Source organism: Theobroma cacao, chromosome 3 (assembly GCF_000208745.1).
Source record: "Theobroma cacao cultivar B97-61/B2 chromosome 3, Criollo_cocoa_genome_V2, whole genome shotgun sequence".
Classification (NCBI taxonomy): Eukaryota; Viridiplantae; Streptophyta; class Magnoliopsida; order Malvales; family Malvaceae; genus Theobroma; species Theobroma cacao.
In genome coordinates, this window is record NC_030852.1 from 14,746,764 (window position 1) to 14,760,217 (window position 13,454).

A 13,454-nucleotide genomic window follows, 5' to 3' on the forward strand; every position below is an offset into this window, starting at 1 on the left:
AAAAAATGCTATATTTTAATCAATATTTTGAATAGTGATATTTATCTATAAATCCTTTTAAAATATTTTTGTCTTTTGATTTACTTGAGCAGGAAACTACTGAAAATTGTTTAAAATGGAATGTTTAAAAACGATTGCTCACAAGAAAGGTAAGAAACTGATATGTAAGCCTTGCGAGGTTCTGATTAGCATTTCGGGTAATGACCGTCAATTGGGACGTCGCGGCGGTTGTCATAGGCCTGAGGGAGGTTTCGGGTCATAGTTTGTGAGTGTTTTATCATTGAGGTTGTTTATTCACTCTTAAGGTGACTAGAGTGGTGTAAATAACTAGCCACTTAATGGCAATTGGAAGCTAGTTAGGAATAACTAGTAGAACTTGATTTAGGAAAGAGCTTTCGGAATTATATTAATGCCAATTTGGGTTGGTGGTGATGTTGTTGTGTATAGGTTCCAACAAGGCCTCACATGTCCATTTGGAGCATTAGTTGAAGCTAGAGTCAAGCAATAGAATCAACAAGACCGGTGTGTAAACTTGCATTTCAAAATTGTTTTGGGAATGTGAATGTATTTGCACAAAACATTTAAATGATTTTATCCAACTTTTCCTTAAAAATCTACCTAGGGAACAAGCCTTTAGTGAATGTTTTTATCTTGTGAAAGTGTGCCATATAATGGTTCATGTGTTATCACATTATGTTGATATGTATAATATGCATTGGATGTTTTTTTTTTTTTTTGTGATAATGATGACCCAGCTATGTGCGTGTGGGAGTGCACATGAGCTGATGATGACCCAGCTATGTGCGGTGTGGAGTGCACATGAGCTGATGATGACCCAGCTATGTGTGAGTGGGGAGTGCACATGAGCTGATGATGGTGGGATGATATGCATGATGATGTATGTATATACAAATATATATATGTTATAGAAAGTTTATGAAAATTATTGTGATTGTGTTGTGTGTTGGCATTGTTAATTGCTCCCAAATTGCTTTTCATTTCAACAAGTAAATGGCTTTTGATGTAACAAGACCCATTTCAATTAAAATGCTTTGTTTCTCACTGTAGCAAGATTCATTTTCGCTGCAGCGAGAAACTCTCGGGTTTTGGGGATCACACTAGCCTGATTCTGCTGCAACAAGATTTATTCTTGCTGCAACGAGAAACTCTCGGGTTCTAGTGCAGTTCTTTCACTTAGATGAAGATGTTGACCACCTTAAGTTCAGAACTGGGCAAAGTGGTAAAGATAAAAGTTTTATCCCAGCCTTTTATCTTTCTAATGGTCTAAACATCATGTCAATTGGAATTTTTTAGAGGGAGATATGCTTGAAACACCAAAACATATGCAAACTGAGACTGTTTCTCGCTACAGCGAGAAACTTGCGTCATGCTTGCTACCGTGATTGATATTGACATATTTTTCACCCATTTAACTTCATGGATTGATCATGGGTTTTTGCAACACTATGAGGTTATTAATCAAAGTTTGAAATGAGGGGTTTTTAGTAAGAAATTAATCAATTACATTGTTTTTGAAACAAGTGCATCATGATTTCCAAATTCTTCCTATCGATTGCCTGTTCCTTTCTTATGTTCACTCACTAAGTTTTATACTCACATTTTTAAACTTCATGTTTTCAGATTCAGAGGTTATTGGGACCTAGATTGGGTGCCCACATATGCTTGTCTTCTTGGTAAGTACTATGGCATCTCAGTTGCAGTACCTTCACTTAAAGTCACTTCCCTGACGATTGAGAGTCTTTGTCTGTGTACACGTATAAGTAATGTGATCCACTAGGATTCATGTTATATGTCAAATATGTGGTTTTAGAAATGAAGGTTGGGATTAATGATCGGGATTGCATAAATAGGCTTGCTTGGGTTTAGTGGGCTATGCCCATTGGGCCCATGCGTCTGTCATAGCCTGGAATTTGAGTTGTGACATCTTGAGCCCGCAACTTCTAATTTGAATTTTAGCTAACTAACACCCTTCATTATCCAACTAAAAGGCTTTTGTTTGTATCCAATACCTGCTTAACTGATTAAATCTTGTGTTAACCAGTTATGACTAATCTGTCTTCATTAAAGCTCTTTCTTTTTTACTTGTTTAACCAATTAACCCATTTTTCAACTGCAAAGCATCTTGACTTGCTTTCATATACTAAATATATTAATGAATTTAAGCTTTCTCCTGCACACTTAAAGAATATAATTAGACATCAATGAATGGGAATATTTTGTTATCATCAAAAACATATAGAGTCAACATTCTCTATCTCTTATTTTTTATGATGACAAAACACTCCTAGATTAATAGTGCAATGTCTACGTTCAATATAAATGCTTCAAATCTTTATGCATAATAAGTTGCTCCCCCTTAGTCAATGTATCTAGTTTTCTTTAAAGATTTGCAATAAACTATTTATAATATCCATAATAGCTAAACAAGATATACAATGCGCACAATAGCTAAGCAAGATATATTGAATATCCATAATAACTAGTACATAATATTCAATAAAATCATAACTAAGCATCACACACATAAATTAAACATGAAAACCTATCACACTCAATTTAACTTAGTTTTCCTTCTCTCCTTTTTTTGTCATCATTAAAAAAGATATTCAAAACTCCCCCTTAATGAATGCATCTAGATTTTCCTTTAATCTTTAAATCAGTCTTTAATGAATAGAAATCATAAGCACTTATATACTTAAGTCATACAAGCTTATAGCTATAGTTCAATAACTTCAAGAGTCAAGCTTGTGTCTATGTAAGAACAAATATGGGAGTTAAATCATTTCAAGAAATTGTTAAAGATTACTCAAATAATGTTCAAGCAAATTTGATCATTTTGTCATAATCAAAACTATAATAATTTTAAAGCTAACATAGATTTCATGTTTTGAATATCAAACTTAGCTTTTACCTTCAAAAGAATTCATTGACATGTTAGGTTGTCTGTCACTTCAAAGAAGAAAATTTTTTAAGTTTGGAAAGGGTCAAAATATGTGATTTTTATATAACAATCTTTTGGAAATAAAAATTGGTGGTAATGATTCCCTCGATTTTTAGATAACCAAAAATGATTTTTTTTTCATAATTTTTGGAGTACGTTTACGATGGCAAATGAAAGCAGCAAATTTAATTTTAGCCGAACTTTTTCGATTTTGTTCTTGAAAGCAAAATTTAGATTTTGATTCTTTTGGATTTTGATTTTTTTGATATTTTTATTGATTCCAAATGGGGGGTTGTTTGGTTATTTACTTTAAATATCTTAAGTAAATGGAAAGTAAAAATTAAAGAGGACATTAACTTAAATGGTATTTAATGTAATAAGCTGGGTAGGTTTTATAGGCAATCTGTCTCAGAAACTTCGTTCTATCTCAAATGTATCGATATATATTCATCATGTCTCGATACATTTAGCCTAGAAAGGGTTTTTGATGAACATGTATCAATACATGTCCATAATGTATAGATACATTTCGTCGATTTCAAAAAAATATAAGGGATAAAAACATATTTTCACACCCTAGCTTATAAATATACCATATTTTTTTAGGGTCAGCAACCCTCAGCCACATTTTGAAGGTAAAACCCTAACTCTTAAGCTTTTCTAACCCATTTTTGCTTAAAATCACCATTTTTGAAAGATTTGAGCTTGGTTTTGGGTTTTAAATGAAAAATTAGATTTTTCCCACTCTTGAATCTTTAAACCTTAGATTTTTTATTCTCAAAATATGGTTTATTGTTCTAGAATTATTGATGTTTGTGAATTAGAAGATTTGGGTGAATTGTCTCACTTGTTATAGCTCTCCTAAGGTAAGAATATTGATTTTATGGGTTTGTACAAATGGGTAATTTGATGAGCAGTAGATTTAGTCTAGAGAATTAGTTTAGGTGAACCCAAATAGTTCGAAGTAGCATAGAATGATTATTATGCATTTCTTAGACAAAGTATTAATGGAAAATATATTTTTTTGTATTTAAGAACCGTTGAAACTTTGGATATTTCGTTGGAGTAGACTTTCGCATACTCGGTAGAAATCAACTTTCGAGGTGAGTGGGTACACCACTTTCGAAACAATTTGAATATGTAAAGTTGAAAGCATGATTGCATGATTTAATGGATTTGCTATTAGCATTGTTGCCATAAATATTTAACTAACGAAAAATATGTTTATGGATGAGAAAACATTTTGAAAAGGTTTTCACAACTATTATGTATAATTAAATACCTTACTATGTAGTAGTTTTCAATAAGGGGGGACAAGCCCTTTCAATGTTCTGAACAATTCTCTCGATTACTCCAGTTTTAAAGCTAGTGTGGGTACAATATATTAATTGAGATAATGATTATGGTTGATTGAATTGCTCTTGCATATAAGAACTATGAATGTGGATTGAGAAGGTCTCCACATTCCCGTGATGGATGTTGTGATGTGGATCGAGAAGGTATCCACATTCCCATGATTTTGTTGTAAAGTTGATTGAGTATGTCTCCACTTCTCATGATTTTGTTGTAAAGTGGATTGAGAAAGTCTTTACTTCCTAGGATTTTATACATTGGCTCTAGTCCTAGTGTGGGGGTAAGAATACCACAAGGTTAAGTTGGGCACCATACCACTTTTCCCCATTTTATGAGTCCTGACGTAGGGGTGAGAATACCACAGGGATGAGTTGGGCGAAGTTCCCATTCTCCCCATAATTTGCTATGGCTTGTATTTATGTGTTATCTGTATATTGGGTATTGTGACGCTTGTGTTTGTCGATTGATAATTATTGTGTTTATAAGGAAATAATGAGATGAGTTGTTAAATGAATTACACATTCTTGATTTAAATATTTGTTGTTGGGCTTGAAGAGTCGAGGTTTACTTTAGTTATCTCTTTGTAAATGTTTGTAAGTTGAGCTTGTATATGGACATTACTTTTATGCATTTAACATTGTCAAATGTTGTCACGACCCAAATTTGGGGGTTTTTGACCAGTGCATGAGCTCAACAGGCAAGCCCATTAGACCCAAGTAAGCCTTAGAGTTCACAACCATATAACTCAAAGCCAAGGGATTCCATAATCAAATATTCGAAATAAAACCAAATATATTACATTATCCCTGGCATATAATTCATACAAATATTTATAAGGCTATACGTTGGCCATCCAAGATGGGTTTGTACATAACAACCTTTACACAAGCTCATATGACATATCATGCCTACATACCCAACAAATTAAGTGCGAAGCGGAAGCTTATGACTGAAGCAGCGGAGTGACACAACGGATGGGAACCTACCGAATACCAAAATCGGTCTATCGCGGGTAACCTTTACCATGCAACTCTATGGCCTATTTATTTGTACATGGTACATAAATGGGTAAGTACTATAATACTCAGTGAGTGGTGTAGATAAAAAAAATCATATATAATTATATATATATATATATATATATTGCACTCTCGGTGCAACCACATAATCCCACAAACATCTCCAAACATAGGGCATATCATTATCCCAAAATCTCCAATGTGAGGGCATATCATCATCCTCAATGTCTCCAAAGATCATCACACATATCATTAGACTTACCCTCGAAGCCGATCAAAGCTATTCGCATTATTCTCCTCAACACACTCTAGTCATCAAAGTCTTACATTATAATCATATCACGTTTATCTAAGCCTCTCCATGGTTGTTTCACATCATATGCAAATCAAATCAACAAGTGGTCTTCCCCTGGACATAGTCAAATCACGCTTGGTGGCTAACTGGCAAAAAAATCTAATCACGCTCAGGGCAAAGCCGTTGGCAGAGAAATAGATCACGCAAATGTCGAAGCAATGAGCGGAGAACAAATCACACACAAAATTGAAGCAATTGACGGAGAATCAAATCATTGACCAAAGTAATCTCCTGATATCGACATTACCCAAAGTAATTTCAACGGATGATATGAAAGCATTGTAGGCAGGAATCACAAACGGGATTAGTGCCACCATACTTGTTTACCACTATCCTTGCAAGCACACACATAGTCATAGGGGGACGGAACTCCACTCCACCGTAAATAAGATCAACGTTTGGAATTCATTCCTCGGACAAAAACACAAATCCACAAATAAGGCCATCATGCCTTTATCCTTCACCTTTTCCTCATCAAACCTCAATTCACATTTATCAAGTTTCAATCATCTTTAAGCTCGGTTAAGTTCTAAGTGTCTCTAAATCTCCACGGCATCATTTAATCAAATCGTCTCAACATATCATTCACCTAGGGTAATCTACTCTTAAAGGTTCATTATAGCCTCTAAACATCCTAGTTTAGACACACACAACATAGGCCACCCATGTGGCTCACATCACATCATACAATCACACTCGATTCGCATATATACATATACACATATATTGTTCTCTAGCCTAGTGTGAGATCCTGTCAAGCTCGATTAAAAGACGGTATTGTACCGACTGGTACAACTAAGTTAAATCGAGCCTTGAACTAATTCAAATAGAAATTCTAAGAGGAATTTGAAAATTTTAAAACCAACAGAATGGCTTAGAATAGTGATTTGGAGTTCAAGGTCCAGTTTGGAGTCCATCAGAAATTTGACCAATTAGGGATAAAACGGTCATTTTACCATTTGATGATAAAATGGAGATTTTTAGCCAAGATTTGATCACATTTGATCAAGAATAATTATATGAAATATAATTATAATTATTGGAGTATAAAATGATGTTTAGCAGTGAAAAATTGTGATTCCCAATATTTATGGAGCACAAGGGCAAAATGGTAATTTTGCCACTAAAGGACTAAACGGAAATTTTTTTAAACAATTTTTGCCCCATTTGGTTAATATTGATCAATATTAGTGTTATTTTAAGTTGAAAAGTAGAAAAAATGAGATTCCAGTACATTTCGGAGTATAGGGGTAAAATCATAATTTTTCGTCCCGAGGGCAAATCAGTAAAATTTTTGCCCCAGCACTTGTCAAGACCAAGGGATTTTAATTGTGGTAGGATTGGATAAATACCAGAATATTTGTGGTGGAAAATTAAGAAGAAAAAGTCAAAAAGTTAAAAATTGGGCCAATAAGCATGTGACACATGGCATGCTTGATTATTTTATTATTTTCTATAGAAATCAGCCCATTAAATCCCCAATTCCCTCACCATATTCGGCCTAGACATCCAGCAACAAGAAAAAAGGAAGAACAAAAGGAAAAACAAGAAAACCTAGGTGGAAATTCAAAGAAAAAGTGAAGAAATCAAGGAAACAAGCTAGGTAAGTTAAAATTTCTTTAATTCTCCTTGATACCTAGCTTACCCATGCTTTTGTTCTTGATTTCCATGGTTGAATATTGAGTTATCATGATGAATTCAATTCTGAAAAATGGGTATGGAAGAGGAATTGTTGTTGGAATAATTTGATTTTAGACTATGTTAGTGTTTAGGGATAGTTAAGCATGGTTATGAACAAAAACACAAAAGAAATATTCAATTTCTCTAGGGTTCCTTGTTGGCCGAACCATGAGGGCTGAATATCAATGGGGGATTGTTTTTATTTCAAGGAAAATGGCATGGAAAATGATGAATTAAGGTGAAACGGTTATGTAGAAAAAAAATTCGATGCTAGTGCACCAAATGACCAAATTTTTCTATAAGGAACTGTGAGGGTTCTAATGCTGAATTTGGCTTTATTTAAATGTATGTGGTAAATTAAGGTATTAGAGGAGAAATGAATTAATTTGGAGGTGATTTGGACACAATCGCCGATTAATCGGGTGATCGGTCGAATTTAATCGATACCGTGATTAAGCGGTAATCGGACATATTTTTGCATTTACATATCAAGCATTAGTAATTTAAATTAATTTATATCAATTTAGGGACAATATAGTAAATTCCTCGACTTTGTTATTTGTCAAGGTGGTGAGACGTCCGGAAAAGGCAAAGGAATTACGCCTGAGGACTATTAGTCAGAGTTCACCCGGAATCCGGATTTTCGACACCTGTGAGTGGACTGCCTATCAAAATTGTTTTGGGAATATGACTGTTTTGAACAAAGTGTTTGAATGATTTTATGCAATTTTTCATGAAAATGAATGCCTTGGGAACAAGCTTTTGAGAAAAGGTTTATGTTATGAAATGTGGTTATTATGGATTTCTATGTGGCTGCATTATGTTGATATACATATATGCTTGAATATAATGTTGTGTAATTATGTTGACTCGGCTATGTGCGAGTAGGGAGTGCGCATAAGCCGAGGATGACCCGGTTATGTGCGAGTAGGGAGTGCGCATAACCCGGTGATGACCCAGCCATGTGCGAGTAGGGAGTGCGCATGAGCTGGTGATGATGATGATGAGCTGGTGATGATGATGATGGGTTGGTGAGATGATGATGATGGGTATATACGTATATATATATATATATATATATATATATACATATGTAAATATGTGTGATATAGCAAATTGATGGACAATGATTTATGGTTGTAATGTACATGAAAGTTGACACATTGTACTTTGAGAATTTTCATGAATTTTAGGTTGATTTTATTAGTTTAGCAGGATGGCTTTTTGTTGAGTGAGGAAAAATGTTTCTCTTGTTGCTCTGTTTTCACTGCAGCGAAATTCATGCTCGCTGTAGCGAAAAACTCTCGGGTTTGGAGGGGTTTTAAATAGGAATGAACTAAATTGCATTGTTTTGAAACAAGTGCTTCATGATTTTAAATTCTCCCTAATTGTTGCTTGTTCCCTTCCTTGTTCACTCACTGAGTATTGTACTCACGTTTTATAAAAATTCATGTTTTCAGATCAGGTGACTGTTGGACCCTAGATCGAGGAGTCCCCGTAGTGCATCTCCTGGGTATGTGTCTGGCATTCGATAGTAATCCCTTTTATTGTAAATGTCTCCGCTGGAAGTCATGGGTCCTTTTGTATTGTGAATACAATCTAACAATGTGAATATGTGTATGCAATGTAAATTGCTAAATACATGACTGGTATAGTGCATGTATATTATTATCGATAATGGCATTGTGTTTTGGCTATGTTCACACCCGAAAAAAAAAAAGTGTTGGTGTGTATGCATGATATGATAAATTTGTTAAGCAAAGGTAAATGGGTAGGCTTGCTTAGGCTTAGTGAGCTATGCTCATTGAGCTCATGCGCCGGTGATGGCCCAGGAAATTGGGTCGTCACACCTAGGTTCATTTGTCTAGGCATATGTATTTCATTTTAATACCATGGCAGTGCATCTATCATGCATCATGCATTACATGCATTTTATTTAAACCCACTCATAGTAACAAATTGGAAGTAATCCTAGCCAAGCTTTGATCCTTAGCCCCCACTCGCCGTTTAGCTTGCCAACAAGTTGATTTAACTCTGTTTCGCCCTTCCAACACATCAGAATACCATAATATTAATTAAATCTTAGTTTTCAAAAAATGCCAGCTTTTCCACGATTAACCAAATCTTAGCAATCCAATTATTTAAACTTAAATTCTTCATTAACAAGCTAAACCCATACCTTAGAAGCTGGATTGCACAAGTCTTTACTTCAAATTCTCCAATTCAAACAAAAAAGGAAAATTACTAAATTCGGAGAAAATCATATTTTGGAGTCATTAACAGATTAAATTGAAAAATAATTAGTAAAAACGTTAAATCTCACCTCCGAGATAATTTCCCAAGCTCTAAATAGTCTCAAATGGCTTTAAAAATCAATTTAGGGGTTAAGGTTTTGAGTTTCTAGATAAAGAAAGGGAGGAAAAAAGCTTAAGGAAAAGGTTAGGCAAAAATGGCCCAACACCTCTTTTTAGTTTTGCCTTTTGTCTATGATGTATCAATACATTTGGTAATGTATCGATACATCTGCCCTAATTTCAAATGAATGTATTAATACATTGAGGCAATGTACGATACATTTCAAGTAGAATGGTCCTCAGTGCTCTTTGCTTCAAATGTATCGATACATGTTCATCCTTTTTCGAATCTATCGATACATCCTTAAAAGTATTGATAGAATTCCTCTAGAACACCTCAAGTTGTTATTCCTGTCAAGAATGTATTGATACATAGGGGGATGTATCTATACATTTTTCCCTATAGGCAGTTTTAAGCTTCCAAAACTTCCAAAAATCTAAGTTTAACACCCCAAAATCATTCTCTGTTAATATCACACTTCAAATCATTCATTTAACTTAATCCCATACACATAAATCCACAAACATAACATTAAACTTAGATCAAAACCTCAAGCTATGGGATTTATCACATATTTCCTCAAAATTTGCCTAAGTGTCCATTTATCTATATATATATCCTTAAACACTTGGCATACATAACATATCATCCATTAACTTAATTTACATCAAAAATTGGGGGTGTTACAAATGCATTCATGACTGTTGAAAGGATTTACAAGTTATCATGTTGTTTTACAAATTACAATTTTTTGCAACTCTTCCCCCTTAGGTTGTCCTTTTCACTGTATCCATTCACGGAGTCTTTATGACTCACATATTATTTTCCCTCATTATTTTTGTTGCAGATCAGTGACAAGTCTTTTACTAATAGCTAGTGTCACAAAGACGTGATCCGTTCATTCCTCATTGGTAGGTGTCTAGTAGCTTTTTGATGCCTAGAGAGTTAAGTCATGTTCTACTAATGAGTCGGTCTTTACTTTATGTTTATGTTTACCGACTATAAACATGTTTATGCTAATGTTGCCAATGTTGAGCATTTTACATTGATAATGTTATGTGTGAGATTATGATGATGGCTCGAGAGCCTACATGGACACTCGAGGGTGTTGTTGACATTAAATGTCGAAAAAATACCTTTCAAAATTGGTTCAAAGTCATAAACCCTTATGGAATGTGATATATTTATAGTTTGGGATGTGAAAATACATTATTACCTTTTTAATTTTTCTAAAAACAGTGTCATCTATCGATAGATGTTGTCATCTATTAATAGATAACTTTTAGGGTTCTTTAAAAAGCTCTCAAGTTGTTATCTATCAATAGATGTGTTCTTTCTATCAATAGATAGGTTAATCTATCGATAGATGATGAACATCTATCGATAGATAGGTTTCAGTAAGCAAAAATAGACTTAAAAAATTGTCCATATGGACTTCTCTTTGCACCAAACTTTACAAACCATCTTTATGCATCAAAACATGAATTTTCCCAAGCTTAAAACTTAGTTGAAATTCTCAAAACATGACATTTACTTGCTTACCTAAGGATTTCTTAACTCAATATCATACATCAAGGTGGGATTTCACAACTATCCTCCTCTTTCCAATGTTTCGCTTATGGTAGGAAGCATTAAGGGAGTACGTACGAAACTCCATGTCATGTTATACTTATGGTCAACCTGGGCATTATGTGAAAGATTGCTCTTTGGGTCATACATCTTAAAGAGCCACTCAAGGACATGCACAGTCGGCATTGCCACCTTCACCAATTGTTGCATAACTTACTAAAAAAATAAGGGAGCTAGAGGCAAGGGCACTAGTATTGCTATTCAGGGTAAAGCATCGAGGTTAGGATTTGGAGAGCAGGGTACAAAGGATCAAAGACAAGCAAGAATTTATGCTTTGACCTCACAAGATGCATAGGCATTCAATGTTGTTGTCTTTGTTATTCTACCGTTCTATAGATGCACGTGTGTTATATGATTCTCGTGCTACACATTCTTTTGTATCTCCATACTTTATATCTAGATTAGGTATAGAGTACTCTAAGAGGGAGCAAGATTTGGTAGTTACCACACCTTTGAGAGAGGTGTCTATGGTAGGGTATGAGTATAGAGCTTGCATGGTTTGAGTTAAAGAGAATGACACTTAAGCAAACTTAGTGTTAATGGACATGTTAGAGTTTGATGTGAATTTTAGGATGGATTAGTTATTCCCCAATTATGCCAGTGTGGATTGTCATCGTAAGAGACTGAGGTTTGACTACCCTGGAGAGTTATCCTTCTATATATAGAGGGATCATAGCATGGCTTCAAGTAGCATGATATAGTCTATGATAGAGTTAGTTAATAGTTTAATGAGACATTGATGCCAAGGATTTTTGGCAATTGTATTAGATACCCAAGTAAAGGTAGCTAGCGTGGTAGATGTGCCTAAAGTGATTGAGTTAACAGATGTGTTTCTGAAGGAGTTACCCGGATTACTTCCAAAATGGGAAACAGAGTTTTGTATAGACATAGTGTAAGACACCCACCCGATTTCTATACAACCTTACTAGATGGCATCAGTCGAGCTTAAAGAGCTCAAGGATCAGTTAGAGCATTTGCTAGAGAAAGGTTTCATACACCCCTAGTGTTTTATATTATGGAGCATCAGTATTATTTGTGAAAGAAAAGGATGGTTCAATAAGACTTTATATCAATTATAGTCAATTAAACAAAGTGACCATAAAGAGTAAATATCCTCTCCCACATATAGATGATTTATTTGATCAATTGCAAAGGCCCAAGTGTTTTTCAAAGATTGACTTACATAGGGTTACTATCAATTAAGGATTAGAGATAGGGACGTACCCAAGCATATCATCATGCATAACATGCATATCATAATCATCCATAAACTCTTGGATGGAACTCATGCATCCATCATTCCTTACATGCTACATCATGTCAAGCATGTACCTCATACCATTCATGCATTAACATAGAGGCATGTCGTTACCCATACTAGTCCATAGGTTAGAGTATGTCACAGCCCAAAACCTGGGCCATGACCGACGCATGGGCCTAATGGGCACAGCCCGCTAAGCCCAAGCAACCCTCTTTATGAAATCTTGTTCATCATTTTCTTACGTCACCATTACTAAACCACAAATCTTGATTCTCAACTATGCATATTTCAGTAAGATACATGTCACGACCCAGTACTCTCTTCGAGCCCGTGACAACGGTCGCGATGTCCCGATAGACATACCTTACTCGAAATGTCAACCGAAACATCGCAAGGCTCTAGCATCAGTTCTCCGCCTCCCCTGTGAGTAGTAGTTACTAAATATCATATTTTAAAGGAATATAAACTATTTTCAAATCAAAGACAATCAAAAAGTAATTTCTACTGCACATGGGTATTTTGGTCATTTTACTCAAAAATTTCGAAACCTGTTAAAAATATAATATATAAATGAAAAATATACATTTCATATCTAAAAATAAATTTAGGTATCTAAATCATCCATTTAAAGTGAAATTATAGCTAATCCAACTAAATAAAAATATTGAATAAAATATTTCATTTTCATATAAAACAATATTTATAAAATTCTACGTAAACAGTTAATGAAAAGTAATAACAAAATAAATTCGTATATATAATAGCACATTGCGTCAAGGTATACAAAAATATTCTACAATGACATGTGAGCCCCAAAATAAAAAAAATAAACACGACTGT

At 34.5% G+C, this 13,454-nt stretch overlaps 1 long non-coding RNA gene across 1 annotated transcript; it reads left to right on the forward strand.

The window, feature by feature from the left end:
* Window positions 7,262-8,868, forward strand: LOC108661328. The gene is made up of 3 exons (XR_001927086.1): window positions 7,262-7,292; window positions 7,937-8,021; window positions 8,830-8,868. It is a non-coding gene; the product is annotated as an uncharacterized LOC108661328 (long non-coding RNA).